The sequence below is a fragment of the Diabrotica virgifera genome, chromosome 5 (assembly GCF_917563875.1).
Source record: "Diabrotica virgifera virgifera chromosome 5, PGI_DIABVI_V3a".
In the NCBI taxonomy this organism is placed as follows: Eukaryota; Metazoa; Arthropoda; class Insecta; order Coleoptera; family Chrysomelidae; genus Diabrotica; species Diabrotica virgifera.
Window position 1 is genome coordinate 30,127,555 of NC_065447.1, and position 21,734 is coordinate 30,149,288.

Consider the following 21,734-nt stretch of genomic DNA (forward strand, 5'->3'; position numbering starts at 1 on the left):
TGATGAAATAGAAATGATTTATTTTTCGAATTACATGCCTTTTTAAGGATTAATTTTTCCCTTCCAGTGTATGTCAGGGAGTAGGGGGTCAAGTCGATGAAGTGACACTGTCATTGAAAACGACATTTAAAATGACAACCAAGTACTATGAAGTAGCGGCATGTTCCGTATTGAAAATACAGATATTTGGAGAGTATGAATATACGAGGTATGTTCAGTATGATGATTTAAATGAAAGAGATATATTAAATAGAAGATAATAAAAGAGGGTAATAAAAGAGAGCGCCAACCGATTTTTAAAGGGGAAAATGGGTAAACCAAATAGAAGAAGATAATGATTAATGAAATATTAAAGAAAATAAGGTAAAATAATTATTTAAAAACAAAATATCAAAGATGTGACGTTTGTAACGTTACATACAGAATTGGAAAAAAATTTAAAATACAAAAGTTATTCGATTTTTTAATTATGATTTTTTGACATATATATCGTACTAGTGACGTTATCCATCTGGGCGTGATGACGTAATCGACTATTTTTTTAATGAGAATAGCGGTCGTGTGCTAGCTCATTTCAAAGGTTATTCAATTCCCCATTCACTAATATAAACGTTAACATGATTGTTTTTACAGGGTGTCCAAATTTTTTTTTAATTAAATTAATTGTTTAATTATTAATTCAAAAAATTTTTTTGCACACCCTGTATAAATAATGATCTTAATGTTTATATTACTGCATATAGAATTGAATATCCTTTCAAATGATCTAGCACACAACTCCTATTCTCATTTAATAAAATAGTTGATTACGTCATCACGCCCAAATGGATGACGTCACTAGTGCGATATATATGTAAAAAAATCATAATTAAAAAGTCGAATAACTTTTGTATCTTACATTTTTTCTAATTCTGTAAATAAAGCAGTTTACAAGGGGGTCACAATATAGTGAATAACCCTGTACACTCATTGGGGCCGACCGACCAGCTCTGTCCCGTCATACAGCTGACCGACTATCATAACTTTTATTTATATTCAATTTAGAATGTGTGTACTGATTTTCAGCCTTAGTAAATGGATTTAATTACCTGCACAGGTAAGCAACTTTGACAAGCTGTCAGTACCACCTGTTCTACGTTTCGTTGACTGACCGTATTATGTTTCTCTACACAATCACGGTAATCAACTGTGAAAAATCTAGCTCTAGTAAATTCAGAGTGATTTTTCAGCGCTGCCTCTCCGTCTATTATGTATGAGAATAAATTCAAAGAAAATGTTGATGGTGTTGAAACAGCAATGCCCAATTCTATAGATATATGTAAAGAATAGATAATCGAGCTGTAAAATTATTCCAGAGATGGAAGTCCCAAGGAAACAGAACAAGAGAAAGGCCCCGTAAAAGATGGATAGACGATGTAGAGGAGGATATTAAAAACATGAACATCAGGCAGTGGCGAAAGAAAGTATCCGACAGGGCAGAATGGAAGAACATTGTTAAGGAGGCCAAGACTCACAAAGTGTTGTAACACCATTAGAAGAAGAAGAAGGATATAATGAAAATAAAATATTAGTTTATCATTTTCATCAAGAGTTAAACACCTGATTACATAAATATTGAAAACACATCCTTGATAGGTTTTTGACATTTTGCATTTACTAGATATATTACTTATCAATACAAAATCGATATGTAATCAGGTAAAACAACAAAACAACTCGTCTAATCACTTTTTACAAAAGATTATCGATAAAAAACAGGTCTTCAATGACCTTTTAGTACAATAAATACATACAGGTTGAGCAATTATTCCGGGGAAGTTCAATTATTTATTTGTCGTAAAAAACCAAAAAAAAATATTTAAAAATTTAAAAATTAAATTCCTATTTAAAAGAAATCTCCAATCTTTCAACACTTCTAAGGCAGAAGTTAGCAGAAACTTAGTTAGTTAAGTAGAAGCTCATATTTTCAATATTTTGTTGAAAATATGAGCATGGATAGTACTGCATAAGATGGGATAGAATATTAGACAACTTCAGCGACCTCAAGCAGGAAAAATGAAGTCCTTTGAAAGGAACACAGGCACTTTTTTGGTTTTTTTATTGTATGCAGTGATGACTGATGATATCAGGACTGGTAACCGGCAAAATAACGCAAAAGATGGAAAACATAAATTAAGTTTTGAGATAAAAAGAAATGGAACTAGCAAAGGTGGGAAATTTAGCACTAAAACCTTTAACATTGTATTTATTGTTTATTAAACATTATATTTATTGTTTCCGATCTTTAGACGTATCAAAGGAGTATGTCAACTAAAACTTTCACTGTCACAGTGGCACTTGCCAAACTCGTCCGATACGTCTAAAGGTGGGAAACAATAAACAAAATGTAAATTTACAGGATTTTATCGCTAAATGTCCCACCTCTACTAGTTTCATTTCTTTTTATCTCACAACTTAATATGTTTTCCACATTTTGTATTCCACCGCTCATCACTGTATAGTTCTTTTAGTATATTAATATACCGATTTTACAATTTTTTATATTAAAAGTATTTTTTTTTGTAATACAGGTGTAAGCAGTGCCGGTTTATGCACTGGGCGCTTGGGGCGGGCGCCCAGGGGCCCGGGCCCCGGAGGGGCCCGTAGAGACCCGTTCCTTTTACTAATAAAAAAGTAAAGTCCGCTAAATAATCTACGTATTTTCCAAAATAGAAAAAAAAACGACGAAATACCTGCGATTTCCAAATGGATTTTAAGACTGATGAGATGACTTTATAAAAACTGCGAACTTTTAAACCAAAAAGTGTTTTCTTAGAACGTTATAAAAATGTTTGAAGATGGAAAAAAAGCTTATTATAGAAGATTAAATAAACGCAACTTTCATAGATAGAGGAAAACCGAATGGAGGCAAAAAAAAAGAGAGATTGGCTAATATACGGCGCAAGTGTTAAAGCTGTTTATTGTTACCCGTGCAAATTATTTTCAATTGAAAAAATAGTTTAACTGAGTTTGGATGGACCCACTGGAAACATTTGAATATTTTGCTCAAATCTCACGAAGAAAGTAAATTTCATCTGAACTCTATGATTACATTAATAACAAAATCATCATTGATTGGAGTTATAGACGCTGTCTTGAAAGAGCAAGTAAAATGCGAAGCTAACTATTGGATAAACGTCCTAAGAAGAGTTGTCACTACTAAATGACTTGCTTCTCAAGGACTAGCTTTCCGTTGATGCAATGAGGATTTAACGAGTCGCTATAAAAGGAAAAATTATTAAATACAGTTGTCTTGTATACTTGGCTAAATTTGACTACTTCTTAGCTGAGCATTTACAACGGAATGCGAATAAATGAAAAGATTCAGTTAGCTATCTGTTTCACCAAATTTGCCATGAATTTTTGGAAGTAATGAAATCAAAGCTTGTAGAAACTTTTGACGCTGTAAATACTTTAGTTAAAAACTAGGGACCCATCAAACCTATTTTTCCAGTTAAGCAATAACAAAGACGAAAAATTAGCAATTAAAATTGAAGGCAAGACACTGCAGAATAAAATCTTTGAGACAGCTCTATTGACACTGATTTGGACAAAAACTTTGGAACGAGTTAATGCAAAAGCAATACGTGAACGTGAAGAAACTGTGGACTTAAACGTGTCAATTGGAGTAGAAATAATGACATCTATTTTAAGATTTGTTGGAGACGTAAGAAATATGTCAAGCGAAATTGAAGTAGAGGCCAAAAATATTTTTTGCGAAGACCTGGATATATGCTACAAAGATGTTACATCAGCTGTTAGATGATTTTCTACGCTAGATAAATAAGCAGTCACGACCTCAATTAAAACTTTATACAAACTGGAACATGAAGTAAAAACCACTTCTATGTAAAAGGTATATTTACTAAACATTTTTTAGAATCCCAATGGATTCAATAAAATGAGTTCATCAGAACGTTTTCAAACCTATCGGTCCATCATCAGTGATTTGAATACTTGCAAAATAGCCCCAGAACCAAACAATGGTTGTGATTATAAATAAATCTACATTATGTTGAAATAAATTTAAAATGGCTAAAAGCCGATGTTAAAGGATTAAACCTCTGGGAACATGGTGAAACTCTACCCGAGGACCCAATCAACCATCTTCGGTCAACGATGACTACTAAGTGTCAAAGCTACATAGCTTTGACACTTAGTAGTCATCGTTGACCGAAGATGGTTGATTGGGTCCTCGGGTAGAGTTTCACCATGTTCCCAGAGGTTTAATCCTTTAACATCGGCGTTTAGCCATTTTAAATTTATTTCAACATAATGTAGATTTATTTATAATCACAACCATTGTTTGGTTCTGGGGCTATTTTGCAAGTATTCAAATCACTGATGATGGACCGATAGGTTTGAAAACGTTCTGATGAACTCATTTTATTGAATCCATTGGGATTCTAAAAAATTTTTAGTAAATATACCTTTTACATAGAAGTGGTTTTTACTTCATGTTCCAGTTTGTTTAACTATAAGGTATACAGCCAATCCAGGGAACTACCCCTTTTTAGTTTAAAACTTTATACTTATGTGAAATATAAAATATATGTTGATGAAACCAAAGAGAACTTGCATAATGAAATTACCCTTTCTATAACATTATGCCAAAAGTTAAAGAAACATTTATAAAATTTGGTATCATCCAGGATGTAAAGATTGTACCTAAAGGTAACATTTTCCAATATTTTACCTTTACTGCAAGTTTATTTCATGATACCAACTTCTAATGCATTAGGCGAGCGGTCTTTTTCGGCTTTAAAAAGAATTTGTTGTTGTTTATTTGGGTTTATATGACTGCGGACACTAAATCCATTCGCCATTTAAAAAGAATAAAAATATATTTAACGCCAAATTTGGGTTAAGAAAATCTAGACGCATATCACTATTGTACTATAGAAAATGAAGACCTCGAGCAACTGAATTGTGATAGTATTATCTGACAGATTGCTAATGCCTAGTCAAGCAAAAAAGTGATCTAATTTTTGTCATATGTATTTTTTAGAATATATTTTTTTATTTGTCATGTGTTGTTTTGTGTAACTTTCTGTTTTTTTATACGTTTTTAAATGTATTTTTTGGAATATTTTTTACGTTTGCTATTCTTCTTGTTTGCTAAAAATTGTGTATGGATTTTACGTTTATAAATACATGAATGTGTTTTCTTGTAAAAAAATTTGACGACGAATAGCAATTAAGGGGGCCCCTAAATATTCAGCGCCCAGGGCCCGAAGTTAGGTTAAACCGGCACTGGGTGTAAGCCACATTTTTTTGGGGTTTTTGTAAGTCCTTGGCTGCGCTTTTCCAGCGAGTTCCTGAAGCTTTCAAAATATCGTCCTGCCATCGCATTTGAGGTCTTCCTCTTCCTCTTCTTCCTGTCCGCGGTCTCCAGTTTTGTATTTCAGCATTCCATCTTTTATCTTCCTGTCTCGCATTGTGGCCCGCATATCTCCACTTTAACCCTGTTATAATACACACATGTCCAAAAGTTTGGAATACGTACAATTAATATATCTACGCCTATGGTGGTTTCAAAACTGTTGTTGATATTTATTTTAGAGCGTTTTTACATGAAAATAATAAAAACTTTGAATCGTTTTTGTATCATTTTGCCCATTTTGGTCACATTCAACTGCTTAGCGTATTTACACATTATTTCAGTCTGTGTTTAAATTTGAATTGAGCCGTTTAAAAATGTCTAGGAACGTGATATCTCACTTTGACAGATCTAGAGTAACTGCTTTGATACAACAGGGCTTTAGTCAAAGTGATATCGAGAATATTGTTGATGTTACTCGGAGTGCTGTATCTAAAATTACAAAAATAATTCCATGAGACAAATGACGTCAAGGATCGTCCCAGAAGTGGTAGAAGTCGATGTATAACAGCAGCACAAGATCGGCAGATAACATTGATAGCTCAAAGAATTCGTCTGGAATCCACAAGTGGTATATCCAGAGCAATTTCTAGGCTGCCAGGACTGATTATTTCACGGCAAGCAATAACACGTCGACTAAATGCGGTCAATTTGTATCGTAGAAGGCCCTTACATGTTCCTAAACTAACCTAGTAGCACAAAATAGTAAGGTTGCAATGGGCTAGAGAAATGGTGTAACATGGTCCTAACTGGAATAACGTGATGTTCTCTAATGAGTCAAAAATTGGCTTGGTATCTGATTCGCGAAGAACACTGATTTGGAGGGCCCCAAGACAACAAGCTTGACTAGGACCAGCCCAACCCCGTGTCCCGTTTGAAGATGGCAGTAATATGATTTGGGGTGGTATTATGAGTGGTACACGGACGCCCCTGCTGGTTCTGGAGAGAAGTGTCACTGGTGCTGTGTACATCGAGGAAGTTTTAAATCCTGTCCTACGTATATTCCGAGGGGCAGTACCTAGGTGATAAATTTGTGTTTGTGCATGACAACGCACCTTCTCATCGAACAGCAGCAGTACTAAATTTTCTGGAAAAAGAAGGAATATCTACATTACAGTGGCCCTCGAATTCCCCCGATATGAAGGTTATTGAACATGCTTGGGGCATTCTCAAAACACGCATCAAAAACCGAAACAATCCCCCTATTACACTTAGCGAACTAAAAAATGCTGCTCGTGAAGAATGGGAGAGAATTCCGCAAGCCCAGCTCAACCAGTTAACCGGCAGCATGCCAAATCGCCTACAGGCATGCATACAGGCCAATGGAGGAAATACTAATTATTAGTTTTATTGAAAATTATTTTTTTCTTTACTAATTTATTTTTAAATATAAGTTGTACTTTTAAGTTTTTCACTCCAAGAGAATAACTATTTTTTTTGCATATCGTTTATCTGGTTTTGAGATTTATTTAGTATTGTTAAGAATTGAAACAAGATAATCTTTAACTATTCAGAAAATTTTATATATAAAAATCAATAAAAAGACGAAATATTCCAATATTCCAAACTTTTGGACATATGTGTATGTTCTGTTACGCTTTTTACTTTTGTTTTTTCTCTTATCCATTTGTTTCATTTTATGTCTTGCCATTTTATTCCCAACATGGATATTTCTATTTTTTTACTTCTATTCACTTTTTACATTGCATTAAATAAAGACGAAAATACGATGCAGCATGGTGATTGATGTTTTGTCAATGATATTGTCAATTTTATTTATAACTAAGTTTCACAGAACAAGCAATTCTCGGATAAACACAGATAACGATAGGTATATCTAATTGATAGTTTTTCAACGTACGCAAATATAATAATTAATTGTAACTGTTTTAAAACTCGCGCCTACATGACCTATTTTTTTAATACGTGTCCGGAAGCTCCGCAAAATTAAATTCCATTCCTGGGACTAAACGAATCACTTAGTGAGTTTATACTATTGTACTTTGGTTTATTAAAGTAAAACTTATCATTTGACATGGATTTTCTGTATAGTTCGCCGTCCTAGAAGAACAATGGCCCAACTGAATTTTTTTTCAATTCCTGTTTATTGAAATCCATAAGGAAAAATTTCTTTTAGCTGGCTGTATACCATTAATTACAAAAATTGAAGAAAAAGATCTTCTGTGTAAAAGGTATATTTATTTAAAACCCCAATAAAGGGCTACATTAAAAAACAGAACGTTTTCGCTCTAAAGAGAGCATCATCAGTGTTCTAAACAAGCTCTACATGCTAAGCCACCAAAAATACATGGGTTAAAACCCTTAAAATGCCGACCAAAGGTCTTACATTGGCGTGTTATATATATTAAACCCTGGCGATGGGTGAAATTTAAACAAGATATACCTCAAAGCATCATATGACTATACCACGAGCATGTGGGTGGTTGAGTTGATTTCTCTGTCTCCACAAAGAGAAATCAACATAGAACTGCATTTAAAATATCGCGATGAATCTCTATTGGCGCCATTTTGTTACTGAAATTCCTTCAAGTCAATTGAAACATGTAAACCTTTTGGAGCATTCAACTCACTTGAATTCAAGTGAATTTAACGCTTTCTGAACGTCTAAACCCCCAGTTTTTCTGAGTTGATTTATTTCCCTTGGAAGAACCGTCAGTTAAACACGTAGGGATGAAAATAAAAGCCAGCGTTGTAAGTATATACGCCATACCGATGCTCCTGGACGATTACATTTCATTTATAATCACCATTTTAAATATGTATTTAGAAATCGTGTTTTTTGCTCCCCTGATTAATTTTGCTTTTTGCAGTTACGTCAACGTTCTTCCGGGACAGCGTGTAATTGTTTTAAAATTCGTGGCTATATGACGCAATTTTTTACACACCGCAAAATGAAATTCCTTTCTTGAGACTGAGCCAATCACATGTGAGTTACTATACTATTGTACTTTGGTTTATTAAAATATAACTTATCCTATGACATGGATTCTCTGAATAATTGTGGTCTAAACCCACTCATTTAATGTGTTTATATGTATTTATATTTTTATTGTTATTCAACCGTTAGTATTGCATTAACATAAATTTTAATAAAATATGGGCACTTTGATGAAGTAGAAAATATGGATTTTTGTACATTAACAAATATGATTTCATTGTTGGTCAATTGGTGGACATTCTATTAAACATTTTCGTAGATTCTGAAGCTAGAATATTCTTCATGTTCTTCCTGGACCTCTTTTTCCATGTACCTTATCTTGAAGCAAAAAATGCCCTAGATGGAATCCCCAAGGAAAGAGAAAAAGAGGTCGCCCAGCACAAACTTGGAGAAGATCCATCATGGACGAGATAAGAAGTCAAGGAAAGTCTTGGAATGAGGTGAAGGCCCTAGCGCAAAATAGAACCCGATGGCGCGTTTTCACTGAAGCTCTATGCTCCACTTAGGAGTTCAAGAACAATATATTTATATATAGTCTTTTAAGTCCCTTTTACTTTTCAGTGTCGGGACTAATGTCTATTCACGTGTGCACAAACTTTGACCATTGTTTTCTATCCTGCGCCAGTCTGCTTGCTTCTGCTACGGTTTTCCCTTTCTTTTGGATAATCTTCGCAATGGTTGTATCCCAGTTTTCTGATGGTCTTCCTCTGTTTCTTTTTTTCTGAATTCTTGCTTCCCATACTTTCCTTACTGGTATATTTCTTCTCATTCTTTTCATGTGGCCCCACCAACTCAGCTGTTTTTCTTCGATGTATTCTAGGAGTGGTTTAGTTTTAAGCTCCGCTCGTATATCTATATTTCTTAGTCTGTCTCTTTTTGATACTCCTTTTACTCGTCTTAGGTATTTCATTTCCAGTGCCTGGATCTTACTCTTCATACTTCTTGTTAATACCCAAGACTCGCACCCGTATGTAAGTACTGGTCTGTATATCGTGTTGAAGACAGTTATTTTGGTTTTTCTGGATATTTCTTTTTTGTTTAAAAATTTGTTGTTAATTGCGTGGAATATTTTAGACGTTTTGTTAATCCTTTCTTCTATATCTTTGTGTTGTTTTCCGTTGTTTTCCACTGTTACTCCCAGGTATTGAAAGTAGTTTACCTGTTCTATTGTTTCTCCATTGATTTGTATGTTTAATACGGGTTGTTCTTGTGCTACTACCATAATCTTTGTTTTGCGTGTGTTTAATTTCATCCCATGCCTATTTAATACCTCATTCCATGTTTGTAGATTATTTCTTAGATCTTCCTCTTTATCTGCCATGACAATTACATCATCAGCAAATGCACATTCTGATATTCCTATTCTTTCTAGGTTTCGGTAACCTACATGTAGCTTTTTTAATTGTGTCCATGAAGATGTTAAAGAGTGTAGGGCTCATGACTCCTCCTTGTCTTAAGCCTTCAGATGTTTTAAATTGTTGCGATTTCATATTTTTATGCATTATGTAATTCGTGTTTCTTTTATATAGACTTTTGATGACTTCTATTAGTTTTCTATCAACTCCTCTTCTAATTAGACTGTTCCATATTGTTTCTCTTTTCGCTCTGTCGAATGCTTTTTCTAGGTCGATGAAGGCCATGTACGCTTTGGTTTTATTCAGTAGTGTTTTTTCTGTTATTTGCTTCACTGTGAATATGTGATCTTGCACCCCTCGGCCTTTCCGGAAACCACTCTGGGCTTCTTCTAGTGTCGTTTCTATTATATTCTTCAGCTTTTGTTCTAATACTGTTTCATATACTTTCAGTGCCGTACATAATAGTGTAATTCCTCTATAATTGTTACATTCTTTGATATCTCCTTTCTTATGTATGGGCAGTATTACTCCCATCTCCCAGTCCGACGGTATTTCTTCTTTCTTCCATGCCTCATTGCATATTTCTCTGAGCAATTTCCTACCTTCCAGTCCCATACACTTTAGCATTTCTGGTGTTATTCTATCATGTCCAGGAGATTTCCCATTTTTAAGTTTCTTTATTGCTGTTTCTATTTCTTCGTTTGTTATTTCATCTGTGTTTTCTTCCTGTTCTGTTCTTTCTTCATTTTCTTCGTTGTTCTCTTCTCTGTTTACTTCATTACTAGTTAGTAGTTTTTGAAAGTGTTGCTTCCATCGTTCCATTATTTCTTGATCGTCTGTTATTATTGTTCCATCTGTGTTTTTTATTCTTGTATCTCTTGTTGGTTTGTCTATTCTTATATTTTTCATTGTTCGATAGAAAAGTTTCTGATTTTCTTTACTGTTGTATTCCATCTGTTGTCCGAATTGTATCCAGGTCTTTTCTTTTTCTATTTTTATCATGTCTCTTACTTTCTTTCTTTCTTCTTTGTATCTATCGTAATTTTCCTCGGTTTTGTTCCCTAAGTACTTTTCCCACATTTTCTTCTTCATTTTTACATGGTTTTTGATTTCATCATTCCACCAGCTCGTTTGTTTAGTTTTGTTGTTTTTCCTGTACACCCCACACGCTTCTTTTGCCGTTTCAATTAATATATCTTTGAGTAGTTGCCATTTTTGTTCCAAATTGCTTACCTGTATTGATCTCATCAAGTTTGTTATTTTTAAGTTTGTCAGTTCTTCGTATTTTTGAGCTATTTGTTTGTCTCTAAGCTTATAGTTTTTAATTGTTTCGAACTCAATCTTTTTTCTATTTTCAGCTGCTCTAGTTTGGGGTTCTATCCTATGTTTTATTTTAGCTTCTAATAAGTAGTGGTCACTGCTTATTTCTGGTCCTCTTCTAACTCTTATGTCTTGGAGTGCCCTTCTATTATTGCGTTCTATCAGTATGTAGTCGATTATTGATTTTTCCGTTTCTCTTGGTCCTTGTCTTGTAAATTTATGAATATTTTTGTGCTCATAAAGTGTGTTTGTTACTATTAGGCTATTTAATTCACAAAATTCTATTAATCTTCTTCCATTGTTATTTCTCACCTCCTCACCATATTTTCCAATTACATCAGATGTCGACATATCTTTGGTTCCTACTCTACCATTAAAATCTCCAATAATAAATATATTTCCTTTACTATTTTCTACGGCTATGTTGAGGTCTTCCCAGAATTTGTCCTTTATTTCCTTTTTCTCATTTTCATCTGGGCCATACACCGTGATTATGGTTAGGTTTTCTTCCCCTTCATCCTTCATCTCTACTGTAAGTATTCTTTCTGTCCAACTTTCCCATGTTTGTATGTGCTTTATTCTGTCTTTATGTATTACACATCCCACTCCCGCTGCTGCTCTTTTTTCGTTTGGCACACCGCTGTATATGAGAATATGTCCACCTTCCAAATACATTTCTCCATTGCCTTTCTTTTTGGTTTCTGTTATTCCTAGTATTTCTATTCTGTTTCTATCAAACTCATAGCTTAATTCTGCCTCTTTTCCATTTAGTCCTCTCACATTCCACGTTGCTAGTCTCCAAATTGTTTGTTTATTACCATTACCATTTTCATTTCCTGTTCTTTGCCTCGTCGTTTCCGTTGATGTCTTGTCATCTCTTTTCCATGTGGTTATTGTTGCCAGTTTTTTGTTTGCGTGTTATTGCTTCTTTGTTCTTGTATCAATTCATTATTTTTTGTACTCCATATCCATTTTTCTCCATTGATTATTAATTTTTGATGTCCTATTTTTACTTTCTTGTTTTCTTCTCTCTTTTTTTCTGCAATTATTTTGAGTTTATTTTGGATTGCTCTTTCTTTTACAGTCAGATCATTATTTATATAAACCTGTTTGTGTTCTCCTCTCATTAGTAGTGTTTTATTTTTCATTATTTCCAATTTTTTTGGGAAGTTATCTACTTTGACCATTGCCCATTCCGTGTAGAACTTCTTTGTTGGTAACTTTGTCTCTCTAGGAAATCCTCAAAATGCATCTGTAGCACCACATTTCAAGTGCTTCGGATCTCTTCAATGATGCTTCGTATATTAACTAATTATTCACTCCTCAGCGTCTAAATCTTATTGTTAATTGTTGTATCAGCTACCTGTTTTATCAGCTACCTTCCGCCCTGTTTTATGGCATTAAATCAAGAAATATAATATTAAGCCATGGACCGAGTTAATCTAACAGACACAACCTGGTGCAATTGAGGACAATTTCTAATATAAATCTAATTCAAATATATACACCAAGAGCTGAACGAAGTCACGAGTTATAAAAGTTTTAATCCGATATTAAGGGGGTAGGAGCAAAATTTTTTGCGAATGCTATTTAAATGCAATAATTTTTTCCGAATCCTAAGAAAACTAATAAATATTTTTCAAAAATTTTAATGTAGATGAAATATTACATTATTACCGACGGCCGAAAGTCCCTTAGAATAAACAATAAGTTTCTTTTGAATGAAATATTTAAAATTAAAAATCACACTAAATTTTCTCTTTTTTCTCGCCCCTGCAACTTATTCAAATAAACGTTATAGAAGTTTTCGGGATCTTTCAGTCCTCGGAATAATGTAGCCTTTCATTCTGCGTTTAAATTTTTCAAAAATACTCATTAGTTATCTCAAGATTCGAAAAAAATGAATGCATTTAAATAGCATTGGACTAAGATTTTGCGCCTACCCCCTTAAAAGTGTGACTGATAAGATAAAGTTATCCTGATGCAATTGAGGTTCAAAGCTTTTAATATAAATTTCGTTCCAAGTACATGCACTAACAGCACAAAATGTAGTGACAAAATACAAAATTTTTTCTCGAATATTAAAAGTGTGACTGATGCGATAAATAGTAAAGATATTAAAATACTAATGTGAGATAAAATGCCAAGATTGGTGAAGGGAAAGAAGAAAATTTCGTGAGAGAGTTTGGTCTTGCAAAACGCAAAGAAAGAGGGTATCGATTTGTAGAAATCTGTAAACAATTCAAGAATGTAGAATTCATTATCTGCAGAATCAGGCAAACGTTCGGGAAAAAGAAAAGCTTGTCACCAATGTAAGAAATATTCTTTTTGATTTTGAGCTCAATCATTGATACTTAGTTTATTATCTTTAGACACTTCAAGTCTTGGGTATCTATGTCGTTATAAAGAAATCATTGTTTTAGGTAGAATTATCAACAAGGTGACGCAAAATTATAAAAAGCAACTCCATAATCACGTGAATTTTGAGGTAATCCAACAATACAGAGCTAAACATAATTAAGATATCAGTGTAAAAGCATGACAGATTGACAGAGAAGCTCCTAAAAGAATACAGTAAATGAGGACTAGAAGTAAACATAGGTAAAACAGCAACTATGTACGTAGGAGGGGTTAAACAAGACGTAATATTATAAATTGGAGAGTACATCAGGCCTTGTGAAAACTGTGAGTATCTAGTTAGTCCAGCGAAATAAGATTTTTCTCGTGACACATCCCCCTCCAGGCCTAAACCAAATTTTTTAGTAGTATGGACATCTATATTAATAACCTATAATATTAGTCCAAGTAATGAAGCTTGAAATAGGACAAAACCTCGCAATTTTTACAGAATGGATCGATTTGCTTGAAAATTTGAGAATAAGTAGTGGATAGTTCAAGGATCAAAATCTATATGATACCGAAAGGCGCTTTTACCATGGGGGTGGTTGCCACCCCCTGTTGGGGGTGGAAATTTTTTATTATATTTTGACCGCAAAAGTTGGTAAAAACGTTCATTCTAAGCAACAAATGTTCTATACATTTTTTTGATAAAATTAATAGTTTTCGATTTATTCGCTATCGAAAGTGTTAGTATTATATCGAAAAATCAATGTTTTTAATCAGTTTTCTGCTAATAACTCCAAAAGTTTTCGTTTTATCAAAACAACCTTACTTAATAAAAATGTACTATTTGAAAAAATAAACAAAACCTTGTTTTTTAATTTTATTTAAGACCAACAGTAATCAAGATATACTTTATTATATGTTAGCTCTCCTTTGTCAAATGCTAGATATTGTAGTTTCAAAGTCAAAAAACGGGAAAATATGCATTTTTCGAGAATAACTTGTAAAAACTAATTTAAAGAACTTAAAAATATCTATCTCTAAAAATAAAAAAGAAGTCTCTAGCTCAAAAATTAAGTGACTTATAATGAAAAAAATGTCAGTCCCTATTTTTTTCAGTGCAAAAGTGGTCGGAAGCAACCCCGTAATCACCACCCTAATTAAAACTAGTCATTGACCTTATTTGGTCTTATTTATTTATGTATTATTAATAGGTTCAAAAAGGTTTACCGACTTAGAATGATTCGTTTAAAAAAAATGAAGTTAACAGCGATTAACGAATTTTTGTAGTTTGGAAAAAATGGCTTTTTCTTCTGAATACAAAGATTAGCATCATAGATGTGAAAAAATGTTTCAATATTATATTGTAGCCAATTTAATTCCCAAGAATTTGGTATAAAAAAAATTTTTCTACAATAAAAATTAAGTGAGCTATTGACAATTAAAACTTGTAATAGCATGCAAAAACCACCTTTACCAACCCTTTCAAAGTCACCTCTTTTTGTGACTAAGCATTTTAATAAGATTTAATATTAATAAGCTTGTAGATCTTGCAAAAGCCTACAAAATTCTTTTATACCAAACTTTCTAGGATACAAAATAAAAAAGTTACGGTTAAAAAATTAATATATTTTTTGAGAAAAAAAAAGGAGAAATCCCATTGGAAGCATAATAATGTAAGTTAGCGGTGTTTTTAGTCATTGGCCTTATTCATTCTTCTTTATTTGTGTATTATTAATAGATTCTAGAAGTTTGACTGGCTTAAAATGATTAGTTTTTAAAAAATTGAAGTTAACAGCGAATAAAGAATTTTTGTAATTTTGTAAAAATGCCATTTTCTTCAGAATAGATGATTATTATCAAAGATAAGAAAAAATGTTTAAATATGAAATTGTAGTTTATTTAATTCTTAAGAACTTGGTGTAAAAAATTTTTTTCTACGACAAAAATTGAGTGAATAGTAAATGAGTATACTATAGAATGACATTGATTTTTTCCATATAAAACTAACATTTTCGATAGCGAATAAATCGAAAACTATTAGTTTTATCAAAAAAATGTATACAACATTTTTTGCTTAGAATGAATGTTTTTATCAACTTTTGCTGTCAAAACATAATAAAAAATTTCCACCCACGAGATGGGGTGGCAACCACCCCCATAATAAAAGCGCCTTTCGGCATCATATAGATTTTGATCCTTGGATAATCCACTACTTATTCTCAAATTTTCAGGCAAATCGATCCATTCTGTAAAAATTGCGGGGTGAAAAGCTTCGGTTCCTGGACTATATGTTTCCTGCAGCCGATTTTGATGATATACATAGTTATAAACAAATAAAGATCAAAAACGGTAAATTTTCGATTTTTCGTCTATTACTAAAAATTGAAGCATTCGAAACAAAGTTGAGAATAATAAGAATCTCATAAATCATATAAAAAACTTCAATACGGCGTTCGCTGAATATGTCTACCCTTATTTGTTGCTTAGAAAATTGCAAAATAATTCTTAAATTTGGAGATTTTATAAATGTTCATAATTTATGTAAAAATTAAGTTCAAACCTTCTCATTACACGGAATGCTGAAACTTTTGTGCTTAAATTATATTTTAAATTTCAAAGTAATTGGTCAAATAGTTTAAAAGTTATTTAATTTGTTTATCCCAAATTCATTTTTTGCAACACTAGAAGTAAGAAAATTATGAGGTTACAGTAATACTTCAAACAGTTTATTTAATAACAACATTTATACTATTAATTTAATTAAAAAAATGACAAAAAGTAATTTTAAACAGTGTAAAATAATTTTGCAAAAACATGTCGATTTTTTGCTTACTTATAAACAATTAGAATAACTTTTTAACCATTACCCGTAGAAAAAATGAAAGAGAGTGTACACTGAATTCTCACCAAGACGAAGATATAGACTTTATCGAAGAAGTCGAAGAAACAGAACTAGAAACGCCCGAAGAACAAGAAGAAATAATAAATCCCACATCACCAAGAGAAATAAGTGAACTGATTCGAAAAAGTTCACCAAAGAAAGCACCTGGTCCAGACGAAATCACTAACAGAGCTCTGAAGTATCTTCCCTCGAAAGCAGTTGTGTATTTGACAAATATAACAAACGCAATACTAAGATACAGGCTCTTCCCAAATCGATGGAAGGAAGCCCATGTAATTATGATACCCAAGCCAGGAAAGAACCACATATTTCCTCAAAATTACAGGCCGATTAGCTTACTTCCAGCAGTCAGTAAGATAGTGGAGCGGGTCATCCAAACCAGGCTCCAATCAGAGACAGACAGGCTAGGCATAATCCCAGAATCACAGTTTGGATTCAGAGCTCAACATTCCAGCGAACTTCAAATATTAAGACTTACCGAATATATAGTAGCTGAATTCAATGACCAACAATATACGGGAGCAGCCTTTCTGGATGTAAGCAAAGCCTTTGATAGAGTGTGGCATGAAGGACTGACATACAAAATGAGAGATTATGGATACAGCGGGGCCATGACGAAACTCATCTCCTCGTACCTAAGCGACCGGAAGTTCAGGGTCCGGATAGGACCAGTTCTATCAGAACACGGAATGCCGGAAGCTGGAGTACCACAGGGGGCAGTTTTATCACCCCTTCTGTATACCATATATACAGCAGATGTTCCAAGAACACCCGGAACATTGATCAGCCTTTATGCAGACGACACTGCAATTGCTGCAAAACACATGAACCTAGATATAGCTGTAAGAAATCTACAGACGGCATTGGATACAATAGAAGAATGGAGTATCCAATGGAAAATAGCAATAAATCCAGATAAGACCCAAGCGGTTATCTTCAAAAAGAGAAGAGATAACCCAGAAGAACAGCTAACATTGCAAGACAGACCCATCGAATGGCAAAACGAAGTTAAATATTTAGGAGTCACAATGGACCAAGGTCTTACATTCACATCACATGTCAACGCAACAGTCCAGAAAACAGCAGCGGCCAGATCGGCAATAAGAGGACTCACAGGAAGAAGAAGCAAATTAGCTATGAAAACAAAATTAAGACTGATAAATAGCATTATACTGCCAATAATTACATACGCATCTCTTGCATGGGGTCACATAAGTCAAAGTAACAAAAAGAAGATACAAGCGGCACACAACAACTGCCTCAGAGAAGCTGCAAACGTGCCCAGATACGTCGCCGAACGGTTCTTATTTAGAGACCTAAAACAAATAAGAGTACTGGATATTATGGAGGAAAAAGCCAGAACAAAATTTGCTGAGCTAGAAGACCACCCAAACCGGATCTTGCAAGAGATATTAAGGTATGATGTGTACCATAGATGGAAACATAGGAGACCCAAACAACAAATATTATTAAATATATAATAAAGGCTAGATAATCGTAGCTCTATCAAAAGAAGACAACTTGCTCACCTTTGGCATCTCATTATATTTATTAATGTTGATTTTTATAATTTTCAGACATCCCTCAAAAAAAAATATACAAAAAACTTCAAAACGGCTTCAGCCACTAAACAAATCAATAAAATATTAACAATAGGCGAAAGCCACAAAAAAAAAATATTAGTAACAAAACCCAAAAAAGGGCATGAGGGGCCCACATCCTCGAGCGCCGAGTCGCCGAACTGGACATAGCCCAGAGCGGGGACTCGGCGCCCGAGCAAGCAAAACAGATCGAAGATAAGTCACTAGAGATAGCGGGAATAGAGCGCCTCACGCTGGCCTGCATTGATCGGGGTAGGATTTCATATGGGAGTCCGTGTACCCAAGACTCCCATATGATAAGCACTTTGCTGATTGAGAGCCCCTATAGCGCATCAGAGTGCTATCGGGGGGTAAGTGGATGGTCTGGAGCATTGAGGCGGGGTGGAGTGATTCCTGCTTACGGGAGTTAATCCTCCTCGCCTCAATGAATTGTATCACCCGAATGTCATTCTCTAGGGGTGAGCAAGTCTCTCAGGCTGGGTTAAATCACTATGCTTGCTTGCTTGCCGTAGAAAAAATATTTTTTCATATTTATAAGGACTGAATTTTTGTACACATTTAGAAAGAAAAACAATTATTGTCCTAGGACAATTAGGGACGAAGTTAGCCCCCCTTTTTTAATTCACATGTTTTTGCAAACTAATTTTGCAATATTTAGAATTATTTTTTGTCATTTTATTTAATTAAATTAATAGTGTAAATCTTCTTCTTTCATAAACTATCCAAAGTATTACTATAACTTCATCATTTTCTGACTTATAGTGTTGCAAAAAAATTAATTTGGGATAAACAAATTAAATAAATTTTAAACTATTTGACCAATTGCTTTTGTAGGGTATGAGTTAAGCACCAGAAGTCTCAGTATTCCGTGTAACAAGAAGGTTCTAAGTTAATTTTTACATAAGGTATGAATATTTATAAAAACTCAAAATTTATGATTTATTTTGCAATTTTATAAGCAACCAATAAGGATAGACATAATCAGCGAACGCCATATTGAAGTTTTTATACGATTTATAAGATTCTTTCTCTCAAATTTGCTTAAAATGCTTAACTTTTTGGTAATAGACGAAAAAAGCGAAAATTTACCGTTTTTTGATCTTCATTTGTTTATAACTATGTATATCATCAAAATGGGCTGCAAGAAACATATACAGAGGTTATTATTATAGATGTCCATGCTACTCAAAAAATTTGGTTTCGGCCTGGAGGGAGTTGTGTCACCAACAGGATATTTTTTTTCCTTATTTCTCTGAACTAAAAGGCTAGAAGGGCAATATCAATACTAAATGGGATCCTCTGGGATCGGACGATATCGCAAGCCAATAAAATTAGAGACACCAACTTAGATGAAGATGCATGGAAAGATAGAGACGGATAGCAACTAGTGCTGGTACGTATGATACATTTTAACTTAATCTTGAAGTAGTTAAATAATTTAGATTAAAAATGCTTATGAGTCGTTAACGATTAGATTTTAATAATAATCACGCCAAGATTAAAAATAAAGACCAGCTTATATAAAATTATACAAATCAGTGACGAATTCAACCTTTATTAATTACTCAGTGGTGTACACAAAGTTACAAGTGATGACTGTACAAAAACTTACATCGGTCAAACTGGTAGAACCTTTAACAACCGTATAGCAGAACACAAAAAGGATTTCAGAAATAGAAGAACAAATCCTACGTACGCACTTTACCTTTTAGTCTAGAGTCTTGATCATAATTACTCTTTTAAAGTTTCAGATTCAAATTCTACTTATTCAAAAATGAAGGCCTTAACCTATCTTTATTTGAATCTATGGAAGATATAATTCTGAAGTACCAGCTTGCATGAATAATATTCTGAATCAAAGTCACTGTCTAAACAGCTGAAGTGACATTAATTATTAGTAATAAATTTTGTGGAAGTATGTATTGAAAACAAAAGTTTTCATTATTTTACTGTTACATACAATATATTCTGAGACGAAGACAAATAAGAACTTTGGCATGTACTGCTCATCAATAGTTTAAAATGCACTGCAAATTATTTTACAGCTGCAACATATTATCAGTTTAAATAAGAAATCGAGTATTATTTATTTAGGAATTATAAACCCGATAAGTTGATTATCATTTAAATTAATAGATTATTGGTATCTTTTTAAATAACTTGATTGATTGTAATTTGCGACTTATCGTTTTATAATTATTGTTTTTAGCATTTTTAGTTAATCTTATAAATCGAACATATCAGATTATTATAATGATTTGAAGATAAAATTAAAAGGGCGCCATTTTCATTTGTATATATACACCTTTTTGGTTGATTTTATAAATAGTAAACGTCAAATTTTACTTACGATTTAAGGCACAAATGGAAGTAAAGCACTGTTAACGATAAAATACTATTGTAGTTGAGCAAAAATTTGAGAACACTATATACGAATATACAACGAACTCACAATCACAATATCACAATGACGTAGGAGTGGTACAATAATAGGCCGATTAGACCGAAAACTACCATTATCACAATAACAAAATTTAAAATGGTTTACAAAAAGACCGGGCTCGCGACAAAACGAACGGATTCCACCATCGTTGATTGTTTTGTATTGTAAACGATCAATGTCAGTTATTGATCGATTGATCGTAATTAAATTTTATAACAATCGATCTAAACGATACGTTTTGCTTAGTGGAGTGCGAATCTTTGGTGGCGCTAAGAAGTTGCACTCCATTTTCTACAATAATATATATCTGTCCTTGCTGATGGTCGTGGGGGGATATCACTTGAAAATTAGATTAAGTGAAGTATGATGAGGTGTAAATTTGACGTTTATTTAACTTTAATTAATTTGTTTTTATTATTATTACTGTTAGACAATAGTTTCTATATTGCTCGCTAATTTATTTATCAGACGTTTGCGCAGATTTCTGGAATTCCACAAAATCAAAATAATTTAGTTTTTAAAGTGATCAAACAACAATATCAATCTGGAACGGCGAATTAATACCTCAACACTAATAAACAAATAAATAAACAGAAAAAATGTTTTTGAAGCTAATTTCTTGTGGTATTCAATTTTGCAGTTATAATCGATTTGGAAGTATCTGATAACATAGTTCTTGTGGCAGAAGATTATAATGGTCTTTATACTGGGCTGTTCAAAGAATAAAATGCTTTCCACTCAATCATTTGTTTTTGGGGAATTGAAACAGAAGTAAGTCGCTATGGACTAAATCTGGTGAATACAGTGGATGTTCCGAAAATTCTAACTTTAATTCATGGATTTTATCCATTGTCAATTTCTTCTGCAAACCAGATCTTGTTTACACACCAGTCACAACTATTTTCATAATTTATTGTTTTACCAGTTTGCAAGTAATTCACAAACATAATTGCTGTCGCGTTCTTGGCCGATTTGTGAACACATACTTGATTTGGTTCACACCACTGTTTGGTCTCTTGTTTTGATTCAGGATCATGGTTATTACTCCAAGTCTCATCCGCAATGCTGAAGCGACACAGGATAAAGTCTTCTTTAAAAAAAGTCGCATTCGAATGTGTTTTTGTTCCATTATTATCGAATGAACACATTGTGAACACAGCTTTCTGAAACCCAATACTTCAGTCAAAATATAGCTTGTACTGCCTAATGAAATGCCTAGAGCCTCAATTAAATCACTTTTAGTAACTACATGACTTTCTAATACGATATCCTGTATTTCTTCTATAATTTCTGGTGGTGTTGCAGTTTTTAAATAAAAGTCAGTTGCGTAAAAGAATTTAAAAAAATGGGTACATGATCGTGATCATCATCCAGCCTCAAAAGTCCACT

General features: G+C 33.3%; 1 protein-coding gene across 1 annotated transcript in view; it reads right to left on the reverse strand.

The window, feature by feature from the left end:
• The window catches only part of LOC114334824 (open rectifier potassium channel protein 1), a 185,368-nt gene extending 164,738 nt beyond the window's left edge, over positions 1 to 20,630 (reverse strand). Inside the window, exon 1 of the mRNA XM_028284942.2 lies at positions 20,253 to 20,630. The gene's annotated coding sequence lies outside the window, so the exon portion shown is untranslated. The remainder of the gene's footprint in view (positions 1 to 20,252) is intronic.
• Between the last annotated feature and the right edge of the window lie 1,104 nt (positions 20,631 to 21,734).